Genomic DNA, 14304 nt, shown 5'->3' with positions numbered 1-14304 from the left:
TCCTTGCTCTGCCCGTGTGCTTAGGGGACTGGGGTGGGTTGGCGTCTAGGTCTCTGAGACGAGGCCGGAGGCCGGAGGCCCAGCCTCACCACTGACCAGAAGGCCACCGCCCGGTCCAGATCAGTGGCCAGCGGTGACGCCAGCTCCTCTGGGTGCGCTGGCCTGGCTGTGGGTTCAGCCCCCAAGTGCTGCCTTGACTGAGGACCTCATCTCAACCTCCCCGAGCACTCAGGATGCCTGCGGCTCCGGAGAGACGGCAAAGCCACCTGCAGGCTCCTCGCGGGCCTGGGGCGGGGCTGGGCGGGAGGAGAGGCGCTGATGGACACTCACAGGACTGGGGGCTGCGGGTGGAGCAGGTGGGCTGGAGCCAGCAGCAGAGCTGGGCAGGGCGTCACCAACACGGCTGAGCCTGTGTGTGCGTGCGTGTGCGTGTGTGTGTGTGGCGGGGGTGGGTGGGTGGGTGTGTCATTCCCATTTGCTCCAGGGGCCCCACTTCACGTGGGTCTCCGTCTGGTTTCCTTCCGAGGTTCTGCCTGTGCCTTGCGGACCCCAATCTCACTGGTGGGAGAACAGTGATTGTGGGAGATGGTGAAACTCTCATTGCGTCTGGTGGACAAGTCACAGCCACTCACCGGCATTCACGGGGCTGCGGGCGGCTGGGCTCTGAGCCGGGGCTGGGAAGGGACTCACACGGCTGCCCTCCTGGGGCTGCTGGTCTCTCACCTCCCAGGAGGGAACGTGGAAATAGAATTCCACAGCCTTCCATCTGAGGCAGCATCTTCCGAGTAAGGAACTGCCCCCCCGGGGGGGGGGGTGAGGGGGGGGGACTCGTGAGGGTGGACAGCTCTCAGAGGAGCACACACGTTCGGTTGTTTAAAACTGGTCCCATCCCCCCCTCTCTCTTTTTAAAATATATTTTTATTGATTTTGGAGAGGAAGAGAGAGAGAGAGATAGGAACATCAATGATGAGGGAGAATCATGGATCGGCTGCCTCCTGCACGCCTCCTGCTGGGGACCGAGCCCGCACCCGGGGCCTGTGCCCTGACCGGGAATGAACCCTGACCTCCTGGTTCCTGGGTGGACGCTCAAGCACTGAGCCACGCCGGCCGGCCTCACTCCTCTCTTCACGGAAGTTTCCGCGCGGAGTGGGAGCCTGCAGCTTTCAGGAGCCCGCTTGTCAGCAATCTAAATCCGGTGGCGGTTTGGAGCGGGGGTAGGAGATTTTCACAGGAACCTATGTCGCGGGATCGGTGACGGATTAGCACACCCAAATCGGCTTCAAGTGCCCTTAATGGATGGGCTGCTGCGGCAGGAGAGAGTCTAACGGAGTATTTCTAAATTTATGAAACAGAGATGCGCTCCAGGGGGCCGAGAAGTCTACCTGTCAGTCACAGGCCGAGGCGCATCTGAAGCCCGGGCCGCAGAAAGGAATGGAGAGCCTGTGCCTGGTCCCCGAGGCCCCGTCACCCGTCGCAGCCTCGGCCAGCAGGGGGCTCTGACCCCGCAGCCCTCCACGCCCACGCCGTCCCTGCGGAAACCTCCTCGCACGTGGGAGTGAGGGGAAGGTGAAGCGAACCCTCACCGTCCCTGCAAATGTTCACGGAAAATGAAGGCATCGGCTGGTCATGAAGGCCTGTGGGCGCATCGCACATGGCTCTCCTCCAGGGGCGCTGGGTGCTGGGAGGCGGCGGCTGGGAGACCCCGCACGCCCAGCCACCATGTCCTGGCCGCCGATTGACCCAAGCGAGGCTGTGGCTGCCGAGCCGGCCGTGATGAGTGGTGCCCAAGGCCTGGCCTTGTCTCCTTTCCTCGGGAGTTGTCTGCTGTCCCCGCTCTCACGGTGCTGGAACCGTTCCCAGAACTGTGATTCCTACCCCGCCACTCTCTCGAAATGGACTGACTCCCCGCACCCTCTCCTGCTGACGGCTCTATGACCCCCCAGCGCAGCTTTCAACATGATTTCCCTGCGGTCGGAGGCAGTGGGGGCCGGGGCGGGGCTGGTGGCAGGAGCGGAGCCGGGGCTCTGAGCCTCCTATCCCAAGCGCCCAGCACGTGTGATGTGGACAGGGACCCGCTGTGCTCACCGCGTTCTCTGCTCCCACCGTTCTCCCCTGTCCGGTGTCTCCGCCATGAACTTGAGTTCACTGGCACCAGCACACACGCATGGAGTGGCCTCGGTCCTCTTCCCATGTTGTTTGGTTTCTGAGCCCCCCTCCGTCTTCTTGCCTGAAAAATTGGGTCTAAATACTATTGGCTCACAAGGCTGTTGAGGGTCAGATGACGGAGCCGAAGGGCTCAGCAGAGGGCCTGTCCCACGTGGGGCTCTGTGGTCCCGTCCGTGGCTGGGGATGGAGACTTGGTGGCTCTAACATTCGCTCCAGTGTGTGGCGCAGAGCAGGTGTCAGGGTCCACCTGCTGGATGAAGGAAAGAGCGAGTGATGCGACTTGGGGATCATGGCAGGCGCCTGGCCTTGCCGTTTTGTGATGTCCTCGCTCTTAGAGAATCTTTATCAAGTAATACTTATTCACTAACCCAATTAGCCAGCTACAAATTATGACGTCGCTGTGCAACACTGCTGTCAATTATGTGGATTGCTAATAAGAGCTCATGTTTCTGAGCTCTTTCCAAGTCCCAAGAATTGTACTTAGTATTTGTCAAATATTTTGTCATTAATCTTCACACCAGCCCACTGAGGGAATGTACCCGTCAGCGACTGCCACAGCGATGCTGTGTAACAAAACTCCAACCTTTACTGGCTTACAGCTGGCATTCCCATCCCCCAACCCCCATGTGTCTGTAGGTCAGCGGGGGCAGCTCCGAGGCCAGCTGTAGGTGGGGTGATCCGGCTCTGGCCCGCACACTGAGTTCAGGTGTACGCCGCCTGTGTTCCTTCCGGAGCCTTGCTGGAAGAGGCCGCAGCTTCTTGGGACATGTTCTCCTCATGTTGGGCCACAAGAACCAACGAGAGCAGGCCCGGCTCGCAACACGCTTCCAGCCTCTGATTCAGTCGCAAGCCCCTGGATCTCATCGTCTGAAGCAAGTCATGTGGCCAAGTCCAAGTCCAGGAATGGGGAAGATCATCCATGCTCTCTGAGACTGTGACGAGGATGTGGACCCGTCATCCCCACCCCCCCCGCCCCCCAACCCAGGGAATCAATAATTCAATCTACCGCTAGGAGGTGCTATTGGAAGCCCCAACTGAGACATAGAAAGGAGAACGGGCTTGCCCAATGTCCCTCAGCTGGTAGGAATGGGAAGCAGGTTTGACCCCAGGTGATTTAACTCCAGAATTATGGCATCCTCCAAGCGTGCATATGGGGAAGGGAAATTTATTTTCTCCGATATCTGCATTTTTTTTCATCCCTTACTTGCTAATGTCATGCTGGCATCAGCCTCTCTCACAGTTCCTCGTCCATCTATCTATCCATCACCCCCTCCTTCACACATGCTTGGCATTTGGGTGTTCTCTCCACTCTCCAGAATCACAGGCTCAAGTGCAGTTCTTGGGTGTTTTTTGAAATGAACGTTGAGAGGGAAAACTCGCCCCCCCCCCCCCAAGTTAATCTCAGGCACGTGCATAAAATCCCTTTGCAAAGTCCCTGGTGGAATTCGTATCAAAGTGGCTCCGTGATTTCACTTAGAAACAATTTGCTCCATGTCAGACGTGGTTCCTGACACCTGAATGTGAACGCGATCCCGGTGGGCCCAGCGCCATCTCCACAAGGAGCCAGTGTCGACTCGGAGGGAGGAGAGGAAAGACGGCTGGGCGGCGGTGTGTGCGGCTGTGGAATAATGTTCCACACACCCTTACAGAAGGGATTTCCTCCTCCGTGTTTCCATAGAACCTTCCCCGTGTTTGTTTAAACCCGTCGCACACGCCGGTCTGACAGCTGCCTGGCCCAGGGCCTTCCTTGCAGACGCCCGTACAACCGGCCCTTTTAGCGGCGCCCTGCCCCGTGTCCCCCGACGCAATTACTTGGGTATATAAACCTCCCTGAAAGGCGGGCTTTGCTTGGGAGCTAATAAATAAGCCCCCAAGCCACAGCCTGGGTAAGACCTTGAAAAATGGCATCACCATCTACGGGGAATTATGAACCCCGCAAAAAAGCAGCTCATTGTATTTCCAGAAAAAAGAGTTTTGTTTTTAAAAAAATAATGATGATGAATAAAAATCACCAAGGCGTCTGCGTGGAAAAAGCCATCGGGTCTGAGGTTCCAGGGCTGGTCGCGTGGCTGCGTTACTTTTCGGTGCAGATTTTGTGTAAGAGGCATTATTTGCAGGAAAACAAGAGGCCGTTTGGAAGAACTCCCCTCTCACCCCATCTTCCCATTTGCGGTTTCATCCGGAGTGTGACTCTGCATGAGCTGCCACGGACACGGAGCAGGAGCGGGCCACCTCCAGGCAGGTTATCCTTTGCGGGGGGGGGGGGGGGGGCTGAAGATCATGTTTTTCAGAAAAAAGAGGGGGGGAGGGGGAAGGACACTGCCAGGAGGCGCCCCCTAGCGGTGTGCAGGCTCCCCGCTTAGAAGGCACTTTGGGCCCCACTTCTGGACGCTTTAAGGAGGGCTCTGGACCGCGGCCACGGGGACGTGGGCCGGCAGCGGGCTGCGTGCCTGCAGACAAGGGTTCGCTTCTGTCCCTCGGACCTGTTTCCTGGGCGGCGGGCTGCGGGCTCTGAGCGCCCCTTGAGTCGAGTCTTCCCGGATTCAAAGCGTCTTTTCTTTAACCGATGGCGCCCTCACAACAGAATCCGCGGAACCGGCCACTGGCGCGGCTCCCGTGACCTCGGGCAGCCCAGGTGGTTTCTCGGGCGGCCGCCTCGGGCCACTGCGGCGGGCGGTGGGGTGGCGCTCGGTCCCGCCAAGCCTCCCCTCCCCTCCCCGCGGAAGCAACGGCGCGGGGCCCCGGAGCCCGTCAGCCTCCCGGGGACGCAAGCACAGCCCGGCCGGGGGCGCAGCACCCACCCGCGGCGCGGCCTGGAGTCCCAGTGCGTGGGGCTGGCTCCGGACCGCCGGGTCGTTAAAAACGTCTGGCGGGGGGTCGCTGGTCGACTCCAGGGTCTCAGCTTTCTTTCCATTTGAAATCCCCGCATCGCACCCCGTGTTGACTCGGAGGGGGGGCGGGGACCAAGCCCAGCGCGGCGCACGCCGGGGCCTCGCATTCCAGACCCGCGCGGCTGTGCGTCCGCGACCGGCGCGGGGGCGGGTCCTCCCGCGGTTTCCTTCGCCACCCGCGCGCCACTCCCAAACTTTTCCTTCCTGCGCTCGCTCGCCCGCTCGCCCGGGGGGCAGGTGGCCGCGCCTGGATGCCGGGCTCGCGGCGCGGGGCTGGGCGCGCTCCCGCGGAGCCGGAGCCGCAGAGGCCCCCGGACTGCGCTCGTTTCCCGCAGGTACCAGGGGGGAGCCAGGCGCGGGGGTGGGGAGCGGAGGGCCGGCGGGGGGCGCCTGGGTCCGGGCTCCCGCGCCCCTCCGCGTGCCCGCCCCGCAGCGCCGGCGGCGGCCGGGCCGGGCTGGGCACCGGGAGTCCCGGCCGCGGAGGCTGTGCGCAGCCTCAATCCCCGCGGCGCTCGCGGCGCTCCCGGCGCTGGTGGCGGCGGCGGCGGCGGCGGCCCAGCAGACAATGAACTTGCGAGCGCGCCACGCCGAGGCAGGTCTGGGCCCGGTGCGGCTCCGCGGCCCCGGCTCCGCGGCCCGGGCTCCGCCAGGCTCCCGCGGTCCCCGGGAAGGGCGGACCCTCGCCGCCGGTCCTGGCGGTGCTACAGCGGCTCCGCGCGCCGGGCCCCCACGGGCAGGATGGCCGGCGGCTGCGCCAGGGCCCGCGCGTCCCCCTCGCCGGCTGGAGTGGATGCAGCCGGAGCTGGGGGACCGGAGACCGGGCGCCGGGGTGGTGGCGCTGCGGGCAGCGCGAGGCCTGCGGAGGGCGCACGGGTCGGTCCCGGGGGTAGCGCCACCCGCGGTGGCGGCTGCGGGCGGAAGACGGACGGACCAACAGCCCGGCGCTTTCGCCGTGTGAGCGCGTGGGGGGCAGGGGAGGGGGGCTGGGGCTGGGGGCGGGGTTCCCTGGCCGGGCGCTCGCTCCGCCGCGCACTTCGGGGAAGTTTCGGGCGCCGGCGAGGCAGGTAGGTGGGCACCCGCCCCGCTCCCGGCTCTGGCTCCAGGGCCGCGGCTGCTCCAGTCGGAGGGGGCGTGTGATGGCGGGGGGCGGGGGCCCGGGCGCTGACTCCCGAGAAACCTGGTTCCGGGGTGGGGACCGCGGGGGCGGGCCTGGGAGGGACCGGGGCGTGGCCGGGCCCCAGCGGCCTGAACTTTCGCTCTCGGCGCCGCCCCTTCCCTCCCGCCCGCCGCCCGCGCCTCCTCCCGGCGCCCACGGGCTCGCATTGCGGGCGCTTCCCAGCGGCGGCGCGGGGTCCCTGGCGAGCCAAGCGTGGCAGGTCTGAGCGGGATGGCGGGGCGGCGTGGGGGTGGGGGCGGGGGTGGGGGCGGCCCCGGCGCGGGGCAGCGCTGCGGTCGGTCGTGGTGGAGCGCGAGTCTGCGGGGCTGTGTGCGCGGGCGGAGGACACGGTGGCTGTGGGAGGAAGCGCGGGGGTGGGCGTGGAGGGGGGTCCTTGGGGCCCCTGGGATGGCGGGATGGAGGCGCCGTGCCCGGAGCCTTGCCTCTGGGGGATGAATGAGGAGCTGTGGCAGCGCCTGCCGACTCCTCGGGGCGCCCCGGCGCGAGCACGCGTGTGCGTGTTGGGATTCTGAGCCGCCGGGCGCTGCGCGCGGCCGCCCCGCCGCCCCGTCGCGGTCCTGGGTGCCCAGGTGCCCGCGGCCCCGTGAGCGCGGGTGACGAAGCCGCACCGGGGCTGGGCTGCCGGCGGCTGGATGTCCGCGCCCCAGTGAGGAGGCTGGAGGAGGCGGCGGCGAGGCCGGGCCGAGGCCGCTCCTGGGGCTCCCGTATCCCCGTCCCCGGGCCCTGGGCTGGATTCAGTGGGCGAGTTAATGGCCCGGAGTTTTCGGGAATGAGGTTGGGTCCCCAGGACGCTGGGGGGATGTGGCATTTGCAGAGGTTGAGCAGAGGGGCCCGCTCGGTCCCCTCCCAACCCCATTGCAAAGCCATGACCCCCCCCCCCAGCACCGCACTAATTATCGTGCAGTTTACACGCTGTCGGAGCAGGACGTGTTGATTGGTCACAACAGATCGAAGGTGGTTTTGTTTGCGAGAGCGTCGGAATAAGCATGCTTTATACACGAGGCAGTCTTCACCAGACACGTTCTTATAGTCCTAAATGAGTGGCAGGGAAGTGTTCTTTTTTAATTTTAAATATATTTTTTATTGATGTCAGAGAGGAAGGGAAAGGGAGAGAGAGAAACATCAACGATGAGAGAGAATCACGGATCGGCTGCCTCCTGCACGCCCCCTACTGGGGATCGAGCTGCGACCCGGGGAATCAAACCACTGGTTCATAGGTCGATGCTCAACCACTGAGCCGCCCGGCCGGCGAGCCCCACGCCCTTTGAACCTGCACCACCAGCCGCTTTGGGTTGGTGCTGGTTTGTGATGAGACTGTGGCCATCCAGGGCCTGACTGGCACCGGGAGGACGGGGAGCGGAGGCTGGGGCTGCCCTGACGGGTGAGCCCGGGACCCCCCCGGAGAAGGCAGCGTGGACTCAGCTCCAGCCGAGGGGGAGGAAACCCACTAGACAGGTCTTGTTAATTTTCCAGAGAATTCTCAAGCCTGGAATGAAGGGTGGGCTCGAGTTCTAGAAGCCGAGCAGAGGGTTGGGTGAGGGCCTGCCCGGAGGTCGGAGGGTCGGAGGTCGGAGCTTGGCGTCCCCGGTGTTTGTTTACTGGGAAGAGCATTCCACGTCAGAGATGCGACAGGGCCACGCCCCCGAGGCTGAGGGGCTGAGAATTGCCCGTCCTGCCTGTGGCCGCGTGCCAGGCTCCCTCGCCTGCCTGTGGGCCATCCGATAGCTCTGTGAATGTGCGTCTGCATGAAACTTTTTGTAGCATTTCATGGACCAAACAGATCCCTCGGCTGAGCCCCTGGCGATGGCCCCATGGGAAGGCGGACGTGGGCCCAGCCCTCGCGGGAGGGAGCTGACCCGCCAGTGAACGAGGGAACGGGCGCGGCCTGCCGAGCTGGGGGGACAGGGAGGCAGGGACCGTGCTGGAGAGGCCTGGGTTGTGAGGGGCTCATCTCCTTAACAGACGTGGTGTTAAGAGGAGGCTCACACAGCCAGTAAGTGGGTGATGAGTCCAGGCCTCGCACCCCAGCGCCCCCCGCCAGGCCGGGCGGGGCCTCAGAGCTCCCCACGCCTCCTTCCTCCCCCTCGCCAGGCCAGGATTTCACAGATGCCACCGGGAAGGAACCCTTTTGTAGGAGAGGAGTCCCCTCGAGTCCCTTTCAAAAGGAGCTGCCGGCACGGGAGTGCCCTTTAAGAGCAGCCGGTGGCGGGCACCCCTTTAGCAGCATGTGAGTTGGAGGGGGCGCGCTCTGTCACTGGTGGCGGTGGTGCCCCGTCCAACCCCCCCTCCCCGCGGTCTGGGGTCGGAAGCTCAGGAGTGACTCTGACTTCCTGCTCCGCGGTGGCGGTGGCTCCCCTCCGGTCGGGCCTGAGCGGCTGTGTTCTCCCGCGGCCAGCGGGCCAGGCGCTGGGAGGGGAGCGCTCCCACTGCACAGCGGGCTTCCTCACGGTCCTCGGAGCGAGACTTCCTTCCCGAGACGCTTCCCTGGAAATAAAGCACCGACACACACGGTGAGTTGGGCGGAGGCTGCGGCTTCACAGCAGGAGCCTGTATCAGGTTAGCGCATCAGCCCAGGGGGCCGGGCGGGAGAGCAAAGGGTTGGTGGGAATTTGGGCCAACAGGGGCTTCTTTTAAGTTGGGGAATTGGGAGGAAGACGTCGATCAAAACAGCCGTCGCTTGCCGGGTGCCCGCTGGTTCCCAGCTGGCCCTGTGCCAGGCAGGTCACAGGTGCCCCTTTGTCTCGTGGGGGGGGGGGGGGCTCGGAGATCCCAGGGACCGGCTCTGAGCCTGGGGAGGCACCGGCGGGCGGCAGAGAGAGAGCGGAGGAGGAGTGAGTGGGTGGGGAGAGAATGGCAATCACGGCTTCAGGGGAGGCGGGCGTGACCCAGAGTGGAAGGGGGGGTGGCGGCAGTGGCAAGTGGTTCCCGGTTTGTGCCGATGGCGAAAGGGACGTGGAGGAAATGCATCATCATCAGCAGCAGCTCTGCGGGGAGGCTGTTCCCCCAGGGCCGGGGCCAGGTGCGTGGGGGCGGCACTCAGCCAGGGGAGCGGGACCCCGAGAGTCAGAGTTACGTAACGCTGCTGCTGGGCGGCTCCGGCTGGGGGTGCAGCGGAGCCGGCCTCGGAGCGGGCTCCTGAGCGCTAGCACCTCCACGGCTCGGAGCAGGGCTGGCGTCAGGGTGCGCGCACACACGGGCTCTGTGGTTCCTGTAATGGTCAGAACCGGGGCTGGGGTGTCTCTGAGCCCCTGACCTTGCTCATGCAGTTTTCATGTATGTTCCTTGGGAGGGGGTGGGATGCATGACTTCTGCATATTCTCCCGCGTGGACACCCATAGGCCAGGACCCGAGGGATACCTGGGATCCTGGTTCGTTGTCCTCGCTGGTTGCTTCACTCTCTGGGCTGTTTCTCCATCTGTGCAGAGGGCTAGGCACACAGCTGCGCTCCGAGGCCTTTGGCGGGCGCTGTGGAGGGCTGGGGTCAGGCTGGGTTAGGCTGGGTCAGGCTGGGGTCAGCTGGGGTCTGGCTGGGGTCAGCTGGGGTCTGGCTGGGTCAGGCTAGGGTCAGGCTAGAGTCAGGCCAGGGTCAGGCTGGGGTCAGGCCAGGGTCTGGCTGGGGGCAGGCTGGGGTCAGGATAGGTCAGGCTGGGGTAAGGCTGGGTCAGGCTGGGGTCAGGCTGGGTCAGGCTGGGGTCCGGCTGGGGTCCGGCTGGGGTCAGGATGGGTCAGGCTGGGTCAGGATGGGTCAGGCTGGGGTCAGGATGGGTCAGGCTGGGGTCAGGATGGGTCAGGCTGGGGTCAGGATGGGTCAGGCTGGGTCAGGATGGGTCAGGCTGGGGTCAGGCTGGGGTCAGGCTGGGATCAGGATGGGGTAAGGCTGGGTCAGGATGGGTCAGGCTGGGGTCAGGCTGGGGTCAGGCTGGGATCAGGATGGGTCAGGCTAGGGTCAGGCTGGGGTCAGGCTGGGGTCTGGCTGGGGTCAGGCTGGGCCAGGCTGGGGTCAGGCTGGGGTCAGGCTGGGGTCTGGCTGGGGTCAGGCTGGGGTCAGGCTGGGATCAGGATGGGGTAAGGCTGGGATCAGGATGGGTCAGGCTAGGGTCAGGCTGGGCCAGGCTGGGGTCTGGCTGGCTGTGTTCCCACTGATGATGTCGGGCAGAGGGCCGGCCAGGCGGCTCCTGCTGGAAGGGTCCTGAGTGGCTTTTGAATGTCACCTGTTGGGCCCGGAGCAGGCTGCCCGGGGGCCTGTGTTAGGTTCTAGAACGCATCCCGGTCCAGGCCTCGGCGCTCCCGCCCTCGGGAGGAAGTGGCTGGCGGATCCTCAGAAGCAGAGGTGTTGTCCTAACGGAAACTGGGCCGCTGTCCAGGATTGTGTTTGTGACGGAAACGGGCAGCCTTGCCGCCGGGTGCCTGCAGACGCCCCGGCCTGGGCGAGCCATTAGGTCCCGGTGGCGCGATGCTGTTCTCACCGCGGGACTCCGGGGTTCCCAGTTTCTCTTGACGTGGAATGGACGCCCGCGGGCTGTTGGCTCCCTGGGCCTCTGAGAGGGAGGAGGGGCCATGAGAGCGGGTGGCTCCCCCTCCAGGCAGCCCTGGGCTCCGGGCATCTTTGCGGGGAGGCTGGAACCTGCATTTGGGGTCTGAGAGGTCTCATCCCTCGTCGCCGGGGTTCTGGTAGCTCTGCCCGCCCTCCGTGGCCTGTGGACGCCTCGCGCCGAGATGTCGGTGGGTTTGGGCCGCACCTGCACGCTTCCGTCAGCCGGTGCGCCCCCCCCCCCCCCCCCCCGGGTGAGCCCGGGCGCTGAGTCCCCGCGGAGGCCGGCAGCGGGGGAGGCGAGCGGGAGTCCCTCCTGTTCTCCCAGAAGCCCATTTCTGCTGGACAGAGGCGCCAGGGACTTTGTGGGCTCCCGGGTGTGCACCCAGAGAAAGGGAAAGGTCCCCAGTGGGTAGCAGGGTGCAGGCGAGTTCACGCTCGTCACCCACTGTCCGGAGGAGACCAGTGCTGATGGAGTGGCCTGGGGTCTCCCGGCGTTCGGTTTCTGGGCGATTGAAAGGTAGAAACCACAGCTTTTTGTGTCTTGAGCGTCTGGGGGGAGTAGCGTGGACATGGGGTGGGGGTTTCGGGAATCTGAGCAGGAGCCGCCTGCCCGGGGAAGGGGCCCGGGGTCCTCCTCGCGGGAGAGCCAGCTCGTCTCCAGGCTCCTTGTCTCGTGTGGAATGTGAGTGTTTGATTAAAGATGGGGAGCGTGGCCGGGTGTGGGCCGGCCGGGACCGCAGTGCCCGAGCCACAGGCCTGACCCCGGCCCGGGAGGGTCATTCCTCTGGTCTGTGAACCTGCGCACACGGAGGGGGTCTCCGGGTCAGAGCGGGTCCCCGGGGAACGTGGCCAAAGGGTGGTCTTGCCACCCCCACGCTTCTCACCTGCAGCCACGTCGGAGGGTGAGGCATTGGCCGAGGTCCCCTGGGGTCTGGGGCTCCCGTGTCCTCCGTCCCCTGGGCCCCGAATGTCAGACTTGCTGTTGCTCTAGGAAGATGTGAGGAGAACGGGGTTGGTGTCCTCTCTGTGGTCTGGGGGGGGCGGGGGGGAGCGGGAAATCTTTGTTTCTGGTTGTGGGCTGAACTCCGAGGCCTCTGTAGGGCGTCTTCCTCCCTCAGAGTCTGGGGAGCAGCTGACTCCAACCCTTGTCACGAAGAACAGCCGCGCTGTGACACGCACTGGTGGGAGGTCTCACACCGCTGGACCTCCGTCTCCGCTCGGAGGGAGAATGGGCTGCGGGGGGCTGGGCCAGGGCCTCTGCTCCGGCACTGCAGGGGTGTGAGTGTGAGTGTGTGTGTGTGAGTGTGAGAGTGTGTGTGAGAGTGAGAGTGTGTGTGAGAGTGTGTGTGTGAGTGTGTGTGTGTGTGTGAGTGTGAGAGTGTGTGTGAGTGTGAGAGTGTGTGTGTGAGTGGGTGTGTGTGAGAGTGTGTGAGTGTGTGTGTGTGAGTGTGAAAGTGTGTGTGAGTGTGAGAGTGTGTGTGAGAGTGTGTGTGAGAGTGTGTGTGTGAGTGTGTGTGTGTGTGTGAGTGTGCGAGTGTGTGTGAGTGTGAGAGTGTGTGTGTGAGTGTGTGTGAGAGTGTGTGAGTGTGTGTGTGTGAGTGTGAAAGTGTGTGTGAGTGTGAGAGTGTGTGTGAGAGTGTGTGTGAGAGTGTGTGTGTGAGTGTGTGTGTATGTGAGTGTGTGTGTGAGTGTGTGTGAGTGTGAAAGTGTGTGTGAGTGTGTGTGTGAGTGTGTGTGCGTGTGCGGAGTGTGTGTGAGTGTGTGTGTGTATGTGAGTGTGTGTGCGTGTGTGTGTGTGTGTGAGTGTGCGAGTGTGTGAGTGTGTGTGTGAGAGTGTGTGTGAGAGTGTGTGTGAGTGTGAGAGTGTGTGTGTGTGTGTGTGTGAGTGTGTGTATGTGAGTGTGTATGTGTGAGTGTGTGTGTATGAGTGTGTGTATGTGTGTGTGCGTGTGTGTATTTGTGTGTGTATGTGAGTGTATATGTGAGTGTGTGTGTGAGTGTGTGTGTGTGAGCTGTTCTTGAAATGCTTGGTGGCAGCTCTCGACAGAAGCCCTCTCCCCCGAGTCTCAGCACGTGGCCTCTCGGGAGGGCCCACCGGTGGGTGGCAGCCCATAGGCCCGCGTTCCCCACCTGCGACCTTCCTGTCACACGGGGGAAGGGCAGGTGGCACAGGGAGCGTGGGGTCCAGCAGTGCCCGAGTCCTAGCCGTGGCCCGGGTTGGCTGGTACCTGCTTTGCCCCCCGCCGGCCTGGGGGCCACTCCTCCCCTGCCCACTGCGGGCGCTGGTCCCCACGCAGCCCTGGTGTGCGGCCCGGGGCTGAGGCGGGACCCCGTTGGGCCCGTCCTGTGACCCGTCAGCCAACGTTCCGTCCCGGGAAGAGGCATTGGCCGGGCCTAGAAGTGGCTTTGACATGGCGTGTCCTCAGCGAGGCCCCGCTTCCTGTGCGCCAGGGGTTCTTGAACTTCATCTTTAGCCTGAGCCTCGATGATGGGTCCCTCCTGGCTGTCACAGCTCTTAATGAAGACGCTGTGTTCCCGAAAGCCGCGCGGCCCCGCCAAGGGCGCTGCTCCGACGCCAGAGGAAATGGCTGCGCTGAGGACGGAGCTGCCGCGGGGACGTGTGAGCGAGGAGCGGAGGGGGCGGCGGGCAGTCTGTTGTCCCGACTCCGAAAAGCTCTTACGTCCCCGCACCCCCCACCCCCCCCCCGCCCGCCCCGCTGCAGCGGCTCCCGTGAGAAGTCCGGTGGGAGGAGGCGTGGGGGCCGAGCCGCGGGGCCGCCTCCGAAAGCCCTTCCAGCCAAAACGTGCATCTGCGGCGGCTGACAGGTGACGGGTGACAGCTGACGGGTGACAGGTGACAGGTGATGGCTGATGGGTGACAGGTGACAGGTGCCAGTCCCGGGGCCTTTGAAGGGGTACAGTCTGGCTCAGAGAGTAAAACTGATGCATTAAAAAGTAGAGGAGACCTCGGTTGCCATTTGGGCGGCAGAAAATGACTTTGCTTTTGGCTGTTAAAACGGAAACGAATCCATAGGAAAGTGCAGGCCCACTCAAGTCGGCCGTTCTCCTTGGTTTGTAGATTTGCCCACAGAAACCAGCTTTGTGCCTGTGGCCCCGTTAGGAGCTGCAGAGCTGTTCAGAGGGCGTATGCGCGCGTGTGTGTATGAGTGTGCATTGCAAAATTCTCATCTGATTTATTTTTTTTCCATCTGATTTGTTATTTTAAAATCATGGAACAGACCTTTTGCCCATTCGACCCATTCTTTTTATTTATTTACTTTTAATTTAAATTTATCTTTCTTGTTGAAAGTATTGCGGACGTCCCCTTCGTCTTTTCCCCCATTAACTCCGTCCACCCTGCAGCCGCCCTCCCAGGCCCTCACCGCGCTGCTGTCTGCGTCCGTGGGTGATGCACAGCTGCAGTCAGTTTCCCAGCTGACCTCTCCACCGGCCTCCCGCTGAGACCGTCCGTCTGTGCCGTGCTCTGTGTCACCCGCTCTCTAAACACGGCTTGATTGGGATGGAACTCACACACG

At 63.8% G+C, this 14304-nt stretch overlaps 1 protein-coding gene across 3 annotated transcripts in view; it reads left to right on the top strand.

Moving 5' to 3' along the window:
- Positions 1-5263: 5263 nt before the first annotated feature.
- Positions 5264-14304, top strand: part of CHST15 (carbohydrate sulfotransferase 15) — a 44821-nt gene continuing 35780 nt past the window's right edge. For 2 of the 3 annotated variants that reach the window (XM_036335601.1, XM_036335603.1), the window contains exon 1: positions 5264-5392. The gene's annotated coding sequence lies outside the window, so the exon portion shown is untranslated. Of the gene's footprint in view, positions 5393-6359; positions 6434-14304 lie in introns of those variants that run through there. The other variant, XM_036335602.1, reaches the window with a different exon arrangement.

This window comes from Myotis myotis, unplaced genomic scaffold, assembly GCF_014108235.1.
Source record: "Myotis myotis isolate mMyoMyo1 unplaced genomic scaffold, mMyoMyo1.p scaffold_m19_p_15, whole genome shotgun sequence".
NCBI classification, from domain to species: Eukaryota; Metazoa; Chordata; class Mammalia; order Chiroptera; family Vespertilionidae; genus Myotis; species Myotis myotis.
This window is presented reverse-complemented; position numbering and strand designations above follow the sequence as displayed.